Source organism: Micropterus salmoides, unplaced genomic scaffold (assembly GCF_014851395.1).
Source record: "Micropterus salmoides isolate LMB-PRFRI ecotype aquatic unplaced genomic scaffold, ASM1485139v1 Ms_hic_scaffold_14, whole genome shotgun sequence".
NCBI lineage: Eukaryota > Metazoa > Chordata > Actinopteri > Centrarchiformes > Centrarchidae > Micropterus > Micropterus salmoides.
Window position 1 is genome coordinate 18,361,060 of NW_024040485.1, and position 22,470 is coordinate 18,383,529.

The 22,470-nt window shown below is 41.6% G+C and overlaps 1 protein-coding gene and 2 long non-coding RNA genes across 15 annotated transcripts in view; 2 read left to right on the forward strand and 1 right to left on the reverse strand.

Moving 5' to 3' along the window:
• Positions 1 to 79: 79 nt before the first annotated feature.
• Positions 80 to 799, reverse strand: LOC119902174. The gene is made up of 2 exons (XR_005444307.1): positions 644 to 799; positions 80 to 352 (listed from the first exon to the last, which is right to left on the reverse strand). It is a non-coding gene; the product is annotated as an uncharacterized LOC119902174 (long non-coding RNA).
• Positions 91 to 1,557, forward strand: LOC119902173. The gene is made up of 3 exons (XR_005444306.1): positions 91 to 171; positions 257 to 387; positions 690 to 1,557. It is a non-coding gene; the product is annotated as an uncharacterized LOC119902173 (long non-coding RNA).
• Positions 1,558 to 11,325: 9,768 nt separating this feature from the next.
• LOC119902170 (muscleblind-like protein 1) overlaps positions 11,326 to 22,470 on the forward strand; it is a 41,016-nt gene continuing 29,871 nt past the window's right edge. For 5 of the 13 annotated variants that reach the window (XM_038718154.1, XM_038718158.1, XM_038718160.1 and 2 more), the window contains exon 1: positions 16,768 to 17,043. The gene's annotated coding sequence lies outside the window, so the exon portion shown is untranslated. Of the gene's footprint in view, positions 11,592 to 15,727; positions 16,034 to 16,762; positions 17,044 to 22,470 lie in introns of those variants that run through there. The other 8 variants (XM_038718163.1, XM_038718171.1, XM_038718167.1 and 5 more) reach the window with 4 other exon arrangements.

Genomic DNA, 22,470 nt, shown 5'->3' on the forward strand with positions numbered 1-22,470 from the left:
ATTACATTTAGATATTAATATTTCCACCAAAAGCTGTAAGTAGTCAAGAACCCTTTAGTCACAAAATAACTAGTTCAACTAAAAGAGAAAATACTTTATTTGGTGCACGTGATACACTATTTTCCAGATTCCAAAATAGAGATGACGCTATTAGCTAAACCTGCCCCCCAGGTGCTAGAACTTTTTTTAACACGACCACTATATGTCAGATAAACTACAGAATGACATGCTAATTTTCATTTTTGCTGTTTTTCAGTCCTCCGCTCACTTTTGGCAGTGTTCAACTGCCAGTTTCGATGACTGGGTAACGGCTGGAAGACTGAATATCTTCTGACTGTCATGACGACGCTCTCTGAATGAGAGAAAGGAAAAAACAACGACAAATAGGTGAGTCCACTGAACTCATACGAAAACATAAAGACTCTAACATTTAAAGACATTCATTTCAAAGCAAAAATTCTAATAGCATAATAACCATTAGGCTCAGAATATTAAACCAACCTGAGTAGGAGTAGGCTATTCAGCCACAAAACCTCAAAACTAATGATCACATTTTACTGTCTAATGAGGATATTTCTGGGTTTTTACTAGATTTTTCATCAATAGGCCTACATAGTGCTAATAATATCTACATACAGTCTACCTCTGCATTCTGCTGTCATGGTGGGGACTGTTGCATTCTTTCGCAGATTCGCTCCAGCTATCCTCCTCAGGCCCATGTTCTCCAGCTCCAGCTTTCTGATTTCGGACCGCATTGCTCTGATCACCTGGATAAGCCTCTGTTCGCTCTCCATGGTGCTAACATATTTCTGCCCTGTCTGCATCTCTCACAATGGCATCCAACCCACCGTACGACCCCATCTGACCTGTAAACATCCCATCTCTATTTATAGGTGTAAACTAGTCACACCAGTCTACACAGATGTCCTTTTTCATTCAGAGTTAATTTCAAAGCCCAATATTTGGCCAACAGAGAAATGAGGAGCCACTCAAGAGCAGCAGTCTGTCAGCAGACCATTGACAGTCTGGTCACATGATGGGGAGAGTGTTATTTTCTTCTTAGTGATCTGATGCCTACCACTTTCCCTCCTCCTGTTAAATATTCATCTACTCTGTCAACGTAAAGCAACAATAGGTCCTTGGGAGAGGGATGGCCTTGGGTCTAGCAGTCTGTATCAAGGTGATAGGGTGAACTGCTTCTCCTTCAAACTACTCCTCACTGTGGCTGAAATGCATAAAGATGGACAAGACATTATTTACATTTGTCTAACATCTATTTGTTTTGTATCTAAACCTTCAGTTTCTTCTTTCTGCCCCAAATTTGTTTAGTATATGAAGTATATCAAAATAGACCTGTCAATTTACACCCAGATATCCTCTTTATGATTAGGGCTCATGCAGACTGCATTCACACAAATTTAATTACTGCACGCACACAGTTAAACTCATGAATGAATAACAAGATGACTGCTATGTGTGTTTATGTGTGTGTATATTTAATGTGTGAAGCTTTAAAATAAAAACACCTGTGCACTGTAGTACAGTATCCAGAGGAGAGAATAGGAGTCAGAGAGTGTCTGTTTGGTGGTGCTCTGCTGCTCTCTAGTGTCTAGTAGTCCCGGCATAACACCAAGCAGGAAACCACTGTTTTTCTGACCTCTTCTGGTTGAAATAGTCAAGTTTGTAGTACCTCAGACTAACAGTGATGTCAGTCTGATTACACATAGATAGACAGATAGATAGATAGATAGATCAAATCAAACTAACACAGCAACATGGCCACAAGGAACACAAACAGCCACAAGAACACTAGAGTCTATTAGAGTTTTATTGTTACAGTTTGTTGAGGGCAGTGATGGCAGCTTTTACTGTAACATGCTTTTTTAGGTGGATGGGAGTAGAATGAAGTATGAGTTCAGGGGATGGCTGAGGTTGTGTGCTATAGTGAATACTTGATGGTAGTGTCAATGATGTCTAAGAGGTTGGGAGTAGGGAGACCGATGATTTTAGAGGCATAGTGTGTTTTTTTTTTAGGAGTTTGTTCCTGTTGGTGACTGAACATGGTGGGGAAGCATGTGGAATAGTAGGGGAGAATGGGTTCTATGATTTTCCTGCAGGAGGAGCAGAAGGTGGGGTGTGACTGAGGGAGCCTCTGTCGTTCCTTGCTTCCCCTGCCTACTTTCACCCAGATGATAAAAAGTGACAAACCATCAGTAAAAGCAGTTAAAGTGTGGTCAGATGTCTGTATTGAGTGCACAGACTGGCATCTGTTCAAAGAGGCCATAAACCAGGAGAACCACATCAATCTTAAGGAATATACATCATCAGTGAGATCATACATCAGCAAATGCTGATGATGTGATAATCACAAAGACAATACACTCATTCCCCAACCAGAAAACCTGGATCAATGGAGAAGTGAGGGCCCTTTCCAGAGCCAAAAAAGCTGCCTTTTGGTCAAGTGATAAGGAAGCACAGAGCACCACCTGAGCAAGACTGAAAGCTGGCATCAAGGAGGCAAAGTCACAAGCTGAGACTGGAGAGAGACCTCAACAACAACACAGAAGATACATGGCAAACATCAGAGGCTACAAATGCAGGAGTGCCGCATCATGTGCTTGGCCACATCACCAGATGAGCTAAACGCATTTTATGCTCTCTTTAATATGCTCAGAAAAGAGTCAGTAAAGTCTAGTCCATCTCCAGAACAGCCACTGAATGCTGCTGAGAGTGAATATGAGTAAAGCTGCTGGACCTGATAATATCCCTGTCCATGTACTAAAAACAAGTACCAATCAGCTATAGTTGATGTTATTACTTACATTTTTGACACATCACTGTCACAAGAGATGGTGCCCACCTGCTTCAGGACAGCCTCCATCATCCCTGCAGCTACAAAATCTGTAAACGACTACCGCCCTGTGGCACTTTCCCCAATTCTGATGAGCCAGCCACAGCTGAGGTGGGTACTGTTCACCCTGTTGCTGTCTGGTAAGAGACACAGAAGTATCCCCTGTCATACCACCAGACCAGATGTAATGTATCATCACATATCAAACACCTAGAAGGCCAGTTTCTGTTTCCTGTGTGAAACCAATCTTTTTAACTTAAGTTAAGCTATGCAATGTAAGTAGGCTATGTGACATTGGTAATTTTACTTACAAAACTAACCAATTTATTTAAACCTAAACCATGATTTTTTCCTAAACCTAACCATGTTTTATTTTGAAAGTTAACTCGATGTTGCATATTTATTAGTTCTAACTTGACCGGACATTGCATATTTATTGCCCTGCACATCCAGAAATTACACTAAGGGGGTACCCAGTGCCTTAAAAAGTGACACCAAGAGATCTTGCTAAGCATCCATAACAGCCCCCCCCCAGGCTGTGAGAAAAGTATCCTCAGCTCTCCACCATGTAAAATTGCTTTATTTCTATGACTTATTATACATCCACCCATCTACTATAATGTTTTTATAAAACGTTTGTATTTTGTGAAAAGCATAAAGGGAACTATAACTTAATCTTTTCATACAACCCTGTGTTGTGAAATGATAAATAGCCTAAATCTACCTTGTTTATTGTCAAGGGTAATTCCGAGGTACTCAAAGCTCTCCACGATCTCAACTGGTTACAGTAGTTAGAAACAATAGTCGATTCACTTAGGGGAAGTACAGATGAAGGTAGTACTGTTTGGAAGTATAATGCCATCTTTACAGACAAATACAAAAGATCATAATATTGCAACATCAGAGTTGTTTGATCTAAAGTATCACACACCATTTGTAGATTCATTATTCCGAATTCAACCAGGAGGCTGTGTAGTATTATATAGTTTTTAAATGCACCTTCTGATGCAGTTAAACATATCACCAGTGGGTGTTTCTGGTTGTTCATATTTTCAACTTTGCTACAGTGTATTTGTTATATCTTATGACCAAAACTTAGTGCATAGCTTTCGGGGATGTGGATGTCTGAGGTGACAATAGAACTGTACTTCTGGTAGACCTTAATGGCCACACATTATGCATAATGCTACCTGTGCTTGCAGTACTTGTCCACTCAGTCTTCATGTTTGGCTCTCTTCCTCTTGAAAGACCCTTCCATTAGATGCTTCTTGGGAATACTTGACCACCCGTCATGATGTTTGTCCTCAGCCTAGCCACGGTTTGTGTAACAATGATACATTATAGAAAATTAGTTACAAACTAGATAAGAAAGTGCTGTGCATCCTCTGATCTTTTGATATTGTCAATAATGATGGTGTCTTGTGAACTGTGATTTTGGCACAGGAAGTGCTACAGCTATAACTATAATCTGTGTGTTTGGAAGTCATGTTATTGTGGAGGGTGAGCTCTGTGTTGACCTGTAGCTTTGTAAATTCGGCTTGTCAGTTGTAGTGCATCTAACAGAGCAAATGTCATATGATGAGCAAATTACACATGACTTCATCCTCCAAACATTAAGATACAACACTCCTATATATAATATTTGGTGATGTGTGAGCTCATCGTTTATTTTTCCTATAATTTTGCTTGGTGACATTGTAAGCAGACCTCTATCCCACACATTTAAGCAGCCGAGTGTACGATAATATCAAGTTGCTTATTAGCTTCTGTCATGTTTTGACACCACATTACATACTCTAAGTTACTCCCATTCCACAGCGTGGTGTGTAAGCTGTTTGTCTGCTGATAACAACCCCCTCAGCAACTGAGAGATAAACTCCACATGCTGCTGTAGAGACAGCTAACACGAGACAGCTTACATGACAGAAATGCATTGTGATTGTGGAAATGAAGACTGCTGAGTGAAAGATGCGTGTCTAAAGGGATCTTAAATTAATGTATTGCCAATTAATAGTTATATTACTGGATGGGCACACACAAAGTCATCCTTTTCAACTGTGATAACAACAGCATTAATAAAAAAATACATTTAACGTTTAGTTTACCAGCAGGTGGCGTGCGCGGTGGTGTGAGTTTAAAAATATTGGGCCTACGGTACTCCAGCATCACTCCATGTGCAAGCACATGACATCTTCCAGCAGCAGGTAAACCCAAAGGACAACTCTACAAAGTGGTGCAAAGCAGAGGTGACTGAATTTTTTGCAAAGTGATTACAGAAGCAGAATTTAATACCCTGCTTTTGATTTCAGCCTTTCTCATCGCTGCTACTTGCTTTGCAAACATGATACTGGGCTCAGGACAAATGCGGCTCCCTCCAGAGTCCCGCACTCATCATTTTAGCCAAGTTGCTGTTGACCCGGCGCCAACACCACAAAACAGGACAAGTAATTTAATTTGCCACTGCTGCCGACCTTGAAGCAGGGAATGTAGGCTACAAGAATCCCAATAGGGAGGCTTGAAGAAAACGTCCTGGGAGCTGAGAGTGGGGTCATGCTGTTGTGCCTGTAGCATCACACGCTCTCTCCTCGACTCGACAGGAATAGTTTTGTCCTAGAGGTTTGCATAAAGACATTAAAGAGATTTGACTCTTCTTATTTTTAAGGCATTAGGTACTGCCTATGAAAGATAATATGATAATGCCACCAATCAATTGCTTCCTTTTAGGTTTACCAACTGTAATTATTGTCAGACGATTCTGTGTATAATGTCATGACTATATAACATCCTAATGATACAATCATAAAATCTTAAAATAAAAAGTTACAGTCACTGCTAAGGTTTAAAAGAGTACTGTGCTCTAAATCTGGCCCTTTTCAAGGCATAACATTTGAAAAAAAGTATGCAATGCTTTTGCTTCCCCAGAAATGTTACCCTCCTCAAAGTGGAAGAGACTGCAGCTGTTGACAGGGAGGTAACTCCATCATGGCGACATATGATATTACCAATATTGACCTAATCCTGATCAAGATGTGCTCCTACATACGCTTTATATGTCACAAACAAGGATAAGCTAATGACTCACTGGATATGTCGCACTGAGGTCTTGAGAGTGTCACCTCCCCATAAGAGAGGCGCTAAATTAAACAAATAGCATATGAGTGGAGCAGAAATGTAGGACAGATCTACTTTTCTTTATGTGATACATGCCAAGGATGTCTTATGGTCCTTTTATCAGTCATGTTTACATATTGCAGGAGATAAGTGACAAGACTTTAGAAGCATTGTCATCTCTGCTGATAAGATCACATGTACCTCAAAAAGTGTTTTGTAAAAAACCTTGAAGAAAAGGACATATTGACTGATATTTCAGAAACTACTTGGTCATACTACTTGGTCAAACATTGTGTGTACATGCAGCCATTTTGTCATTGTGACTTGTCACCACGATGATATGACATTAAGAGGTTAGATACATTCTCAAACCCCTTAAGTAAAACATGTGCCCTGTTACTTTGTAACACATTGGTAATGTCGTATGTGCAGACACATTCCCTATCCCATCTCTCATCACCCGGACGGAACAAATGTCCAAATGTCCTCTTCTAGCCAAGTGATTGACGTGATGTGATCTGATCTGATCGTAATTGCGGCTATAACTTAAATCACCTTGGTGAAAATATCTTGGGTCAGAATTCAATATTGGTCGTAAAATCTAAATATAAGGCCCCAGAGACTAAGCTGTTTCACAGAGCGCTGCGGTAGCTGTCTGGCAAAAACACACTCAGGGTAATAAGGCTTGAAAGTGAAGCCCTTGCTGCTTACAAGAGAGCTTCTGTTATTGACATAATTAGTGTAATATTTGTGAAATGTTTTAATAACTTTCATGAAGCCATTCGGAAGGACATTTTGAGTCTATGCGTCCTTGCCTTCCAGCAAGCCAGTGTTTCAAATAGAGACCTGTATGTTTTCCAGCCACTCTGCACTGTCTTTAATGACATAGCTCATAGCCACACTCCCATTCATTATGACTCAGTAATCATAGGCTGCATTTGTTTTTCTTTTCCTCTCTTCTCTCTATCTCTCTTGCGCTTTCTTTTTTGTAAACCTATAGCCCTCTGTCTCTCTTCCCCCCTCTGTTTGTCCTCCTCTGAGCAAGACGAATCCAGTAGTGAGCAAGAGCCACTACTGGAGAAAGTGTTTGTTGACTTTTCGGCACAGACTGGTGCTCTGTAGGGGAGCAGTCTGTTATTCATGGCTGAGGCGTATGTGATTGGTTGAAGAGAGATATAATTATGTCTGGCGCACAGCTTAGCTAGTTTTAGAATTACAATAGGTGCCATGTTGAGTTCACTGGTTGCTATGTTACTAAGTGGAGGGTCTTAGTGTATAGAAAATGTTGATATATAGTAGACCTATTTCTGGTGGTTGAACCCTTTTTCTGTGCTTACCCCTCAGGCCAATGAGGCATAGTTACATAACAGTGGGCAATGTAATTAATTACTGATATTGTTATATGTGACTAGATACAGTCTGGGATTTTGTTTGTGTTCGAGGATAGTTTCACAATTGTGCACAGAACGAGGACTGTGAATTTTGTCCCGTTGTCACTTACATTGGAAGCATGTTCATATTCGGACTGAGACAGTCTGGAAAAATTCTGAACGCTACTACTAATCATACACCAGAGTTACAGGTGAATTAAAGTTATGGAGTGTACAGAAGCGGCATCACATCTCAAAATGTATCTATAAATTTCTTCTAAAGCACCAACCTACAGTCACCCTCACAATATTGCCATGTTTTCAGTATGCATAGCAATATAATTTGACTGATGTGTGATCAGAAGTATAATATTTGATGTTTGACTACATCATTATTACCCGGCCCTATTGTTGAAGAAAATATTAGATAAAATTAATTGATGTGAAAAGCCCTGCTCTTTTCCACATATAATAACAAACATGTGAAGCAGCACAAGGCACAATAGAACTCAAGTTCGCATTTTAATAGCAGAGCAGTTGAGTGACTGATGGTTTAAAACAACCCATCAGGTTCATAATTTATCGTTTATTATTCAGTGACTTCTGTAACACTGGATGACTGGCTTTTATCTGAATGTACTGGCAAGACAGATGCAACTTAAATACCAATCAGAGGACTGTAATAAAATGTTTTATTGATGTCACTAATAGCCTCAAGTTATGAAGTTCCTTATCTGATTGCATTCTGAGGTGATCATAGTTGCTAAGCCTACGTTCACATAAATGTTCGATAAAAGGATTTCCAAGGAGCTGCAAAGATTTCTGGGGAACTGCACTATATATGGAGGCGAGAAGGCTGGAGACAGATATGGAAGACACAGAATAAACAACTCTCAACAAACATCTTACGTTGGTGAAGGGGGGTTGACTTACAGCCAAAAACTTTCTATAAAATTTTAATTATGGAATTACTGCGAGGGGAGATTAATTGAATTAATAGTTGTCCATGGCACAAGAGGCATGACTAATTCTCTTTATAAAACAGTTACTAATGGATATTGCCATAGTAGCCATTATCTCCTCATTATGCAGGGCGGACAGACAGGGACCTTAAATAGACTAATGGGATTATGTCACTTTGAATCGGGTTTTTCCCCACCCATGCAGTAAAACAGCAGCAATGTCTTTATGTGCTCCCCATAGGAGGTGGGAGATGAAGATGAGACATCTCTCCACCACCAGATAATCCTATTGTGTATTCCATACCATGGCTTATGTGATCACTGTTTTCAATAAGTCATTTCACAAGTAGAAAACACAAGGATGGGAAGGGAATAGAGCCTCATTGAGTAATCCTCATCTAATCCATTTATTTTTAAATACATGGGCTGACACGGTTAATAAATAGTGACATGTCTATCATTTTCATGAATAATGCTGCCTTACCCCCCCCCCCCCCCCCCCCGGTACCTTTTAGTCTTTTAAGTCTTTAAAGGAAACACTCATCAACTTGTTGACTTTTATGTTGCTATTTTATTTTAGCAAATGATTGCATGTCAGCATGTAATTTAATCAGTTTATGTGCCAAATAATTTAAAAAAATGTAAACACTAAAATAAAATAGTATGTATCTTGTGGAAGTGATGTTGACTGTCTACTCGCTCTCTCTCTCTGCCACATGAAAATCAGCCAGATCACATTGATAAAAAATGCACTTCTAGACCGCCAGCATCTAGACCGCCAGCATCTAGTTTCATTGCACAGATAGTGACAGTGTCAGGACCTGGCTGAATGGATAGCGTAAGTATAGACTCTAGATTAGTCCTATTTTCACACCTAATTACTGGTGTGATTTTATGGCAAGCAGTTGTGACAGTGGACGATGTGTGTCAGTCGTTTACAATACCGAGTTGTCCATGTATCTACTGAAAGTGGTGTAAAGATAAGATGATTGTCAAAGTGTCCAAACTGGCAGTTTAATAAGCTCACAGTGTGAGTAATTTCAATAAATAAGAGCTGTATTAAAATATTTACGTAGTTCCCGCCATGCAAGTTTCTGACTTTCAGACCTAGATAATAATTAAAATTGCACTTCTGTGTGACTTTTGGCTGTTACCTCTCTCTCTTTCTGTCTGTCTCTCCAGCTCCTTAGTGTAGCTAGGTATGCAGTAGTGCCACTTGCAGACTGCAGTGTCCAGAGGGCCCTAAAAAGGGAAGGAGTCTCACTCTGATTCTTGGCAGCTTGTGGAGCAGTGGAGGCTAAATTAGGCCTGGTTTCATTGACTTCCATTCCCAGTCCCAACAGAGGAGGGGAGGTAGGCTGGTGTTCATTGCCTCCGATGTTTCCTCGGGGCCTCTCCAGCCGCTGCCTTGGTAAGTTAAAGTGTCAGATGGATGATATGTCTAAAAAGCTTGAGATGAGAGGTTGCATCTCTTGATAATATTCTGAGAAAGTGGAAAAAGAAACATGAATAACATGAAGGTTATGTGAGAATTTAAACATCAGTACATCATAACCAGATTAACTTTTGTTTTAGTATAATAAGTGCAAACAAACAACACAATATGCTCTGTTGGTTTTTGTGAAAATAAATCTGCTCTATTGCTGTACTGCAGTGGGTACCAACCTTTTTGACCCCTTAAAATGAGGCATCTACTTGTGACCCCACATTACAGGCTATGGCCTTAATGTGGTCACAGGTTATTAGCCAGTTAACATAAAACAAACAGAATAGAAATGTAATCTTTGTAGATCTTTAGATGTTTTTAATCATTTAGTGACCCCTCCAATTTAAAATGGAACACCATCGGGGTCCAGACCCCTTGGCTGGGAACCAGTGCTTTATGGTACAAAAAGATATTGGATTAAAGTGGAAGTCTGCTAAACTTTCAACGAATGAAACATCAACGGATTATTGCCCTCAACTCCACTTTCTGCTAGGTGTTAATTGATTGTAACTATATAGGTGTATGTGTATATTTAATGTTAGCCAGCTAGGCTGTGCAGTTAGTAAACCTCACACCATGACGCCTTAAGAGATGTGCCAGTGGGTTTTAGTGTCTTTGTTAGCAGGTCTGCCTCCCAAGCCCGAGGTCGTGTTTTGTGCATAAAAGGTCACCAAAACGGCAGAAATAAGGTCTCTGAAATTTTATTTTGGAAGGTCACTACATATGAAAACTCCCTTATGTCCATTTTATTGGTATTAGTAGCTTGAAGTATGTAGTGTGATAGCAGCAGATTTTCAACATGCAGAATATATATTTGAAAAACACTGTATTACTGGCATGAGACAGCAGCTGCAACTTTATTTATGGTAAATATGCGTTCAAGAAATTAAGTGCTTTAACCATCTTGTGATGTGTTGCACACAACGTGCACCCTGCTCAGAATGTTTTTTTTCTGATGATAAAATGGTGCCTCCCACTCTCCTCTGCACTTTCCTCTTTGCTGTGCTGTCCAGTGTGATTGACCGTTTCTCTTTCTCTGTGCTGGCAGTCGGAGACAGGTGCTGAGTGCTGCTGAGTGTTGCTGTGTGTGGGCTCCAGGGGCCTGGTTCAACATTCCAGTGATAGTTTGATAGACATGGTGCCTGGGGAAGGAAGAGGAGGAGGCCAAATGCCCGCACCAACCTCACAGTAGAAGAACTGAGGGGATAAGTGAAATCCTGTGACAATGTACCTGCCATGGGAGGATTATGAAAACCCTTTCTGCCCTGTCCCATAACAGCATCCTTTACAACACCCCACTTCCTGATTTAAAAAGCAGTTTCACTGCTTATCTCTCAGGCTGCAAACTGGTCTAATGTCACAGGCACTTCCTCTTTTCACATACACACACACACAGGCTTTCACATACATACATGTGTGTGTGCGCATACAGATTAGACACAACGCGCATACACACAGAGGGAAAGAGGAAGTTGAAAAAGGGGATGCAGAGAGAGGCGGGGGAAAAAACACAGTGACCATATTTGGCATCAGGACATAATGCAAGCAGAAGATGCAAATGAGATAAGGAGTGGTTGTCATGGAGACTTGATGTTGCGCAGTGATGGTTCGCTGTAAACCTGACCACATTTGTGGTATGGCCGTTGCCAAGCAGAACGTGCTATTATGAGAGTGAGAGAGATGTGTGAGAGGAGCAGAGGAAGAGAGAAATGAAGATGTTAGTTCATCCCACAATGCATTGCGTCGGTGTGACCCTTGTTGAAGTGGCTTCGCCTGTCCCAGTGGCACGTCAGCGATAGACAGACACACAGGTAAGCTCACCGGCTATAAAGTCACTATCTGTAGGATTAATGTCTGTTGATAACTTTAAAAGGCTTTTGGTATTATTCAGCGTTTTCTACTGACTTGTTTTATGAGATGTCTTATACTGTTTAATTGGTGATAATTCTCTCTTTTCAACAAACAAACGTTTCTCTGGTACTTACAAAAGCGGAAAGTTTCTCAGCTGTAGGAAAGCCAACATTTGCAGTATTTTTCTTTTTATACAGTTTTGTGTAATGCGTCTCTGTACTGTGAAGGGTTTGTAAGAAGTATGGGATATATGGGAAAGTTAATTTAATATTTGCAACAGTTTATGTGCCGGCTGCAATTAGACAGAAAAATTGCTGAAAGCTCAAGTGAAAAGCCTCTTTGCAGAGGGTGTTTCCATTCGTTTTTTATTTTATCTCCAAGATAAGCCTCATGCTTGGGTGGTGCACAGACACACACACGCACACACACACGCACACACACACACACACACACACACACACACACACACACACACACCGACGTTGGTGTCAGATGGGGACAAGACAGTGTGCTATTTCCTCTCTCTGTATTTCAAACCTGACAGCTTGAATTGCACCTGCTTCCCCTCACTGCATCAAAGTGGAAAGAAGTTAAGAGAAAACCACAAAGTACGCAGCAGTGAAACATGACTGCAAATTCACACCAGTAAAGGAGTATTTGTCAGCATACACACATTTGCAGCGTGTCCCACTTTCTTGTACATATTTTGTAATGTGTAGGATAGTTATAACATATATCTTCACATATTTTAAGCACATAACATAAGCAGAAGGGTAAAAAAAGTACCTCGAAGCAATATTTTGCTTTCTCATTCTGTAGCCGCTAAAATAAGCCATAGTCTAATGTGGGGCTTTATGCAAGACCGTGTACTGTTGCAGTTGTTGCTGTGATGGTCTGTAATGGGAGTGTAATGTGTATTTGCGGCCTTAGTGATAGATGAGCCGTCAGAGTTTGGCACACGAAAGCTCTAGGACATTTCCTCAGTAGAGTGAGAGTTCACATCTGCCAGCCAGTGTCATTTACAGAGGGCTGAGAAATAGCAGAGCGCTGAGATGATATGCAAACTTAAGGTGGAAAGTTGCATTCAACGGAGAGGAGGGAGAGAAAATAAGGCTGGATGAAGGTGAAGGGTTAGGATTTGATGGTTTGACAGAGGCAGAGAGGTCACCCATACTAGAGTATGTTGGGTTAGGGTTAAGGGTTAGGGACTAATGAAGATTAAGAGTGTGAGAATATTCCAGGATCCTTGTAAAACTACTTTAACTACTCTGTTGTGTAGATTTTATACATTTCTAGGACTTTCCACAAGCAGACAATTGACATTATTTGGGTTGCTTTCTAAGACTTCACAAATCTCCCTCCAGAGCCACAGACGACTGTATACAACTGTTTTCAGTGGGTAGTTCACCAACTGTAAAAAAGGCGGTATTCCCCTTTAACTACATCACATACACACACACACACACATACACACACACACCTCTTCCTGTTTTCGGTTGGTTAACATTAGTATGTGTGTGAACAGTTTGTTCAACCCCAGTATGTTGATTCAAACAGCTCTATAACCTTGTTGATCTCCTAGAGGGAACGACAGCCACACCAGCCTCCTACCAGTGACATACAAGACATGTGGAGCAGGAAGCTAACAAAGAAATAGAAACTAGAAAAGATGCAGAACAAAACTTATTACTTGAGGAACTGAATGAGCAAACCATCTGGTAACTGTAAAGCTTGGTTCTACATTCATACCTCTAATTGGACTAGGGGAACATGGCTCTGTGGGTTGTGACAAACAGACAAGTGGTTGTGGTTGTTTTTTTGGATATTTTAGTCATAAGTGAGACAAAGTGAAAAGACAGACTCATAGATAACCTATGAAGAATGATAATGAATAAGAAATATGAACTAGCAGGGCAGAGGAGTAAAAGAAAGATTCAGAGACAGAAAGAAGCAGAAGCACTGGCATTCACTCAGCTGCAGCAGAAGAGGGGAAATTCCACGTCAGTGTCTGAGTTTCACAGAGAGCCCAGATCTTTGGAGGCGTTGCTAACGCGTCTCCTATTGAGCCACAGCAGCATCAGTCACCCTGCTTCTTCATTATAGGTCAAGGAAAACTCAGTTTGGAGGTTAGGGTGACCTGCTGCTTCCACTGATCAGCGGTCAAGCAGATTGCTCTACTAATCTAAAAGACGTGTGTTCTAGCAGGGCTGTTTCCATGGTTGGAAATAGATCTCCTACCATCACTAATGAATGACGGTTAGATATAGATCAAGGCATGCACTTTGCTGTTGTAGCTAATGATGGCGTTGTCTATCAAAACATGATCTCAGGAAAACTAGTGCTATGACATATTCCATATAGTATGCAACACGTTTGGTTTTGTTCTCTCAGAGTACACAGGCTCATTGCACCACAATATTGGTTTGGTAAAGGGTTAGCACTGCAGCTGGGGCTTTACCGCAGCTTGTCACCTGGGGTTTAAGGGCCTGCTGTGTAAATTAGAGATGACTTACCACCAGCTTTGTATTAAACAGAGCTTTCCAGCAGTAGAAACTGGTCCAGAGAGGGAAGGAAGGGGTGGAACAGAAAGACAGGCGTGATAGTTTTACGCATGACAGCCTTTTATGATATTTTTATTATTATTATTGTTATTATTATTATTATTATTATACATATTATAAATAATTTTATTATTTTATATTATACGTATATGCACACATAAGAATGAGAGGGTTCAAACAAATACATTGTAAGGCTATTTTCAATATTCTAAACAGGCAGCATAACAAATGCACTTTCTCCTTGATCACAATCAAATGAAGTGAGTCAGAGACAATATGCAGAAAACTTGGCGTCAGCACACAGCTCCAAATCTGTAAAGATTCCTACAGATGCCAAAGCCACTATCTCCATGGCTACAGGATATTGCAGCATCAGGTCCAAATCACATTCCTGGAGGCTCCTTTAGCCTCTCTGTCTTTCACCTGGATGCACTGGCTGTGGCTGCGGAAGCCTTGAGTCAACAACAATACAGGAGAGATGGCAGCAGCAGTTGCTTCAGTGTTGCCTCGGTTAGCCTTTTTTAAAATAATATGCTGCTGACCTGCAACCAAACTGCACTGCTCTGCATCTTTTTGAATTGTCATTTGCAGAGTATTTACACGCGCTGTTACTCTGAATGTATAACCACTACGTTGTCCAGTTTGATTTAGTGCAGTTCAATGTATCCTGCTTTTATAGTCTGGGCAAGAGCTGTGAGAGTGTGAGGCTGAGCTGAGGTGTTGGTGTTGTACTCCACAGCAGAAAAGCAGTATGAAAGAGAGAGGGTGGATCCAGACAGAAGCCAGACCTAATCTGTCACAAACTCCTTCTAAATTTCTTTCCATAATTCTTTCCTCCACACCCCTTTAATCTATTCACTCTTTCCAACTGCTGTTTTTCATTCTTATTCACCCTTACTTCATTAAATCCCTTGTTTCACTTGTTTCTGTCTTACTCTTTCCGCTCTGGTCGTATTTAATTGCACAATCCCAGCTTTTTATTTCTACATCCTTCGACACTCTGCATGGCCGTTCCTTCCTTCTATGTTTATCCTGTTACTAATTTCCCTTCTTTTTCTCCCTCTTTATCTTCTTGCTGTGTTTTCCCAATGTTTCCTTCCCTCCTTCCTCTCTCCTTCCTCAGCTTCACTTGATAGGCAACGGCAGTTTTGCTGTAACTGAACCAGCACTTCCTGGTGTTGTTTTCAGAGGGGGGGGAAGGGGGGCGTGGCCAGCCTTCAGCGAAGAAGGAGAGAGGGAGGGAGAGAGGACTGCAGGATCTGTATGCCCAGTGCAGTCAGGACCTCCTCCTACTCTTCTTCCTCCTCCTCCTCCTCCTCCTCCACAGCTGTTGCTACTGCCACCCAGCGAGCGCCACTTTCCTCGGGCAGCAGACAGACGATCCAGAGGCTGGGGAGTCAGTAGAGACACAGCCCAGCCCGTCTCAGCACAGCCCAGCTCAGCCACTTCAAGAGGCAGGGGAGGGGAGACACTAGCGCACACAGCCAACACTGCAACGCACACACTCACACACACACAGACAAACACTCCTCCTCCCTCTCTCCCTCTCTCTCTCACTCTGGTGCTCGGCTCCGCACAGCTCCTCTACTCATTTGCTGCTGATTCACTCGCTCACTCGCTTGCCTCTCTTCTGCCAGTCGCTCTGCCTTGCTGCGCTCTGCCTGCCTGCCTGCCTGAGAATGGTCCAGCCGGTGCCTGGGGGTCTGCTGTCTCGGCCTGTCTGAACACACGCATAAACACAGAGTCAATCGACAGGCGGAAGCACACACACACACACACACACACAGACACACACAGACACACACACACATACACACACACACTGGAGAGCAATGTGAGAGGTAAGAGCTTGGTTCATAGCCCTCCTCCTTGTCTCATTGGTTTATCTAGATCTTTCTTCCTGTGTGTGTACTGCAGTCTTTACTTTCCAAAGTAAGCGCCTGTGCATTGGAGCATAGGTAGAGATATGGGGATTTTTTGCCTTAGTGCCTGCTGGCTGTGTGTGTGTGTGTGTGTGTTTAGTATATGGGCCACAGGGTTAACGTCTTGTTTGTTACGGCTTGTTTTAGCACATAACCACACACATACACGTACAGACGCACACAGAAAGACACATTCTTGGCTCAAAGCAGACACTCACACACAATAGCTACTTCCTGAGGGTAGCGCTAGTTAGCTAGAAAATTTGCTGGTGTGCGTGCGTGTGTGTGTGTGTGTGTATGTTTGGAGGGCCGCGGTTGTTCCAGGAAGCAGTGGAGAGGATCAATAGATCGCCCACTCAGCTTTCATTCCCTCCATCTGACTCAACATTGGACATGTTGGGAGTTATCCTGCAGGGCTTGGTTAACAAGGAGAAAAATATCATTCTCTTTTACCTCTTCCCTCCTTTGCTGCATCAGCCTAAAGGGGGAAGCATGGTTTTGCATGTGTGTCTGTGTGTCTGTGTGTGTGTGTGTGTGTGTGTGTGTGTGTTCTGTATAAGGCAAACTCCCGCCCCACTGCATGTAAATTATGTGTGACATGTGAAGCTGCTGCTACCTTATATGGTGAGCACAGTATTTCAGTACAGTTAGATCTTGCCAAGCATTCCGGGTCGCGGGAGGAGAGAGTGTGAGAGGGTGACTCTGTCTGTGGGAGTGTGTGTGTGTGTGTGTGTGACTAAGTGAGTGTTTTCATGCGTCTGACAGAGGGGGAGTAACTGAGAGAGAGGAAGAAAGTTGAAGAGAGAAGGAAAGAGGGGACAAGAACGAGAGAGAGAGAGAGAGAGACAGAGACAGAGAGAGAGAGACAGAGAGAAGGAGACCCAGTAAATGGAAGGATTTTACTTGTCGATGTTTAAACTGGAGTGAAAGTAAGTAGTTTTCGTACTTTGACGGGTTTGGGAGATAACGCGAGATTTCCCTGCAATGTTTCTGTTTCTTCCAGGAGTTAAGTTTGTCTATTTGTATCATGCTATGGTAAACAGACCCAAAGTGTTTTCTTACGTGCGATAATATCTGGCAGTTTGTCAGACTCAAATACAATGATTTCAACATTATTTTGCAGGCGTAGATTCTTTCTCAGAGTCTCAAAACAGTTTGAATAACAGCAGGACATGATTGTGGTAAAATACATATGGTATGAGAAAGCCAGAGTATCTTCATAGCTTTAAACTCTTGCCTTCCTTCCCTCCTCTCCCTCTTTGTACCTCTCCTCACCACCTCTGCCCTCACCCCCACCCTCACCCTCGCCTCTCTGGGTTTCCTCTTGGTGGTGTGTCCGTGGTTGTGGCGATGATGAGGAATGTTGTTGTTGTGACTTAGAGGGATTCAGGGTGGCTCAGACAGTAGCGCACTGACACACACACACAGACACACACACATGCAAGCATGTGCACAGACAGATGTGTGGCAGATTGCATTGTTGAGACTCTAAAATCCTCATGGTAGCTCTGCTGCAGGTAGTTTCATTTCTGTCTAGCAGAAGCCAGATGAAGGTGCTGCTGTTGTCACTGTGAATATTATGGCTAATAATGTCAAAGTGAAATATTGCTTTCTCTGTGTATTCTTGTACATATATGGAGTGTGTGAACTCGGGTGCAAATTGCCCTGCATTTATGTGTGTTTCCTATGATCTACAACCTGCCCCACAGACACGATTATGTTCATGAGTGAATTTGTGCTGACAGGTTAAGCCTTTTTTACACGAGTGCGTCTCTGTATGTTCCTACTTTGTCATGACCACATTTCAACCCCTCTGAGCAACAGTTTGACACAGCTTTGGCTGAGGAAGACACATTAAACTTAACAAAAGTCCAAGCTAAGCTAAAATAAATTGACTTCAACCACTGTCGGAGACGTAGTTGAATCTTTAACCTGCCCCAATATTAACCTATGTGCATCTATTTCCTTTCAGGTAGCCAGTAATAATTGTTGTAATAATCAGCTATTGCAGTATAAAGGGAAAAGTCAGTGTCTACCTATGAACTATACAACAGTGCTAATAAGCAGCATGTTGAAGCTGCTGTCTGTGGAGTTAGTAATTAGTTATTAAGTGTCCAGTTATTCCTTTGTTGTTCTGTTCAGAGGTACACATGTCAACACAAGCCTGTTCTTGTTTTTCTTCACCCCATTTGCATCAGCTCCTACTTACAGCCCTGACATCTCTGAAGCAGAGACAGACGGCTGTGATATTTAATAACACGCTCCTGCCCCAATAGTCTCATTCTCTCACTCACGGTCTCTTTCAAGCTACCTCGCTACCTAGCCTTTTTTGTGTCTGGGACTGCACTGGGTCAGTTTGCCTCGGTATATTAGAAGCAGACCCCAACACAAGCCAGTGGATGTGGGTACATTAGCATGGCCCGTTCGTCATGGAAACGATTGACTAAATGGAAATTACACAGATAACTCACCGAAGATAAAACTGGTCACTGGCAAAGTATGTTTGCATGTAATATACTGATAAAGAAACTGAACGGGTACTGTGTGCGCCTTTTGGGTAGTGGCATACATGATTAGGCACTGTGGTGTATGCTCAGGAGTGAAAAAGATAGATAGATTCAAAAAGAAAACATTTGAATGTATCAGTATGTGTAGACAGTTTGTGCTACTTTTCAGAAAGTTTTAATCACACAACGGCTATAATGTGTTTGGAAAAGACCAAAAGTCACGCACAATTATATCAAAAATATAGTGTTTTTTTAATTGGCCTACTGTATATGTTTATGTCTGTTAATGTCTTTGTCCTATGAATAACCACTAGGTTATGCAGTACCTGTATATAGACAAATGGGTGCAAATAGAAGGGGTTAAAGATCATAAACAGTACGGGTGGGAATCACCAGAGGCCCCACGATACGATATTATCATGATACTTATGTCATGATATGAGATCAGTGCGATTTTAAAAATATTGCGATATATTGCAATTTATTACCTTTTTTCCAACTTCAAATTGTGTCCCAAAAGAAAAACTCTTTTTCTATTGGACTGCAATTATTATTATTACTCTTTATTATTATAGTACCAAAAAGTAAAATTCTCATGTACAATTTATATAATAAAAGACTGATACTTGACCCCGGTGTATCGATACAATATTGCCACGGAAATTATCGCGATACTATGCTGTATCGATTTTTCCACCTAATAAACAGTTTGTTAGTAAGGTATTTTACACATCTCTAAACTCTGCTGGAGGCATGAACACCACCCAAGATATAATAGTAACTGCTAAGGTGTTAGCATGTGCTTCACAACATTTTAATAGTCAAATCAAACCATTCAGCCCTTTGCGCATGTGCTGTTTCTCATCTCATTTAAGCAGTCTGACCATGTCTCACCACATTGACACAGACAACATAAATGCGAGCCAATGACCCACTTATCAAACCATAAGGCCAGCCATTATCCTCATTGTCCGTTGACATCACCACATCCTTACACACACACACACACACACACACACAAAGATGCAGTGTTGCATACAGTCACATATTCACCATAGCTTAAGAATACTCTGTGTCAAGACACATAGAGGTTTGTGTGTTTGAATAGGTTTTGTGTGTCTTGTCAGTGTGTGTGTGTGTGCAGAGCTCTGTCCATGTATGCTAAACAAGAGATCTAATTGTCTCCAGAGGTTTGCTCTTGGAGGAATCAATGGGCATTGTTTGTTGTGCGTTCCTAGCCTAAGACTCACTTTCAGAGCCATGTTATTTAATCCGATGACAAATAAGCCAGTTAAACTAATAGTTAGAGTAGTAGAGGAGATGATGATTTCATGCTGATGACGATATGGTGATACTCAAAAAAGAAATGGCGGTGATTTTGCGTTTGCAATATGTCCATGTGAGCTCTTTTCATCAATAACCTCTATTCATAACAAACCAATGTTAAATAAATAGTATACTCATCATTTCCTTTTAATGCAATGTGCTGTTGCCCTAGCCCTGCAGACCTTACTGGGTGTGATCTATCAACCAACATGAATGGTCCCATCCTCAAAGAAAATGCAGTTTACTCAGGGATGCATGTGGTGTAGCAGGGCTATGGTGGATAGAGTAGCAGCCCTCAGCCTCTCGGTATGTGTGTGTCAGTACGTAAAAGATCAAGAGCCAGAGAGAAGAGCATGCTCACGTGTGTATGTGTCTACATAAAGGTCAGTGAGGGCAGTATTGACATGCTATGTTCTGAGCACATGGCGCAACAGCAGCGAGGCCTGGGGTGCATTTCCTCCAGCGTCCTCCACTGTGATGACCTGTCTCAGCACACTGTCACCCTGACTCCACCTCTGTCAATATGCTGAAACCACTCCTTTTACAGAACAGCAGCAAACCAAAAGATACCAACGCCTCTTTCTCTGCAGTCAATGGTCAATGGTTTTTTAGTTAGGTTGCCATAGCAGATGCTGCAATATAACAAGTAGCATATCTGTTGTTTAATCTCCACTCATACTGCACCAGTTAATCCCAGTGTATTATTTCTTATGTGATTATGCTGAATAGAGCCTCCAGTAACTCATGACCTGTGGTGTTAAGCTATGCTAAACAAGACTACTATGTGCCACTCAGTCATTTTTTCAGGAAGTCTTACCATAACTGTGAACCACACCCTCCTTCTTGTTGTCTCTAGCAGTTAGTCACAGTGACAACTTCAGAACCAGCCCAGATTAGCAGCGATCATGTTGCTTTGATTACTTTTCGATCAGTTAAGACATGCCTTAATAGCTACAACTCTCTGTATTCAAGACAACCTCATAATGTCTGAGTGCCATCCATCACAGCCCACCATGCAAATCACTGGCAGGTTTTATGCATAGTTTGCGCTTTCGGTGGAGGTGAAGAGTGGATTTCGACAGCCTCTTCGACTCGATGAGAACAGATTTGTTTTGTGACTCATAAGCAACAGAAAGTAAAAGACGGGCAGGCTTGCTTTTCATGTCAGAAATTATTAGCGCCATTGAGGCACATGTTGGTGTCACATGACCATAAGCTGATGATGATGTGCTGATATTGAAGACACACTTCCTCTTTTTGTAGCCCTATAATGTTTCTACCACGTGTCCTAATGGGTGATAGGAGGCACACATTCTCTCTCACTCGCTCTCTCTTTAGCCCTCTTCCCTTCCTCCAGTGTTGTTGACCTTGCACCAGCTTGTAAGACCTTGGAGTCTGAGGGAGTGCTGCTGAGGATGCTGGAAGAGAACGCAGGCCAGACAGTCACATTGAGGGCACAAAGGCAGAGGCATGGTGGAGTTGAGGAGGGTGGAAAGAGCAGGAAGACCAAAGTAGAGTAGGATCCACTTGCTAATACAGCATACTTTCGGTGAGAAGTAGATCATATTAAACAGCCATCTATTTGAATGGATGCCTTGGAGACAAAAAGCACAGTTAAAGTGGAATTAGATAGAGGGAGTGGCATACTGACAAGAAAGACCAAAGAGATGAAGAAATCAATAGGAGAAGGACGGCCATGTCCAGACATGATGGATCATAACGAGCACTCATTATCATTCTGGCACTGTCTTGCACCATACTTCCATCGTCTCTCACTCAGAGATATGTGCTCATCTGACTCTAATAGAAACCATAGAAACAGATTAGGCAGCCAGACAGAACGCAGGGGGCGTCAGCTTCTCATGCATCAAGTCATCACATTCTCTCATTTGATTGAAGACAGCCCCTGGCGCCTTCAGTTTCAAAAAATAGATAATAGGTGTCTCTATTCCACCTCATTAGTCCAAGTCCAGCTGTGGCTTGAGTTCAGTCTGAAGAGTTCAGAGATGATCCTTGCTCACCTGAACTCAACTTATTGCAATGGATATTCAGACCGTAAAAGGGTGTTGCCATCACCCCTATCAGACTATGAGCTGTAGCAATAAATACATGTCGCATCAACATTATGTGATATTAAGCACACAGGTCCTAGGGTATACAGGGTTACACAGGAAGATTAGACTTGACATTTTCACATGAATGAGAATAGAAACATGCCCTTAGTAATGTAAACACAATACCGCCATGTTGGACCAGTTTCATTCCAAAGCAAATGCAGTCTCTCATAGTCAAAATGTTTTTTGGCATGAAATGACTATAAAACTGACAAGGATATATTACTGCTTATAAATTACAAAAAATAGCAGAATTTACTAAAATGTCATTATCTGTCATTTGAAAATATTGAGCAGTGAGGTGATTTATCTTTTCTGTTTGTGTATATGTATATATATATTTTTATTTTTTTAAGTTTTAGTGTCCCCTCTAAACACGATCTGCATGATATGGGAGATAATTTGCTGT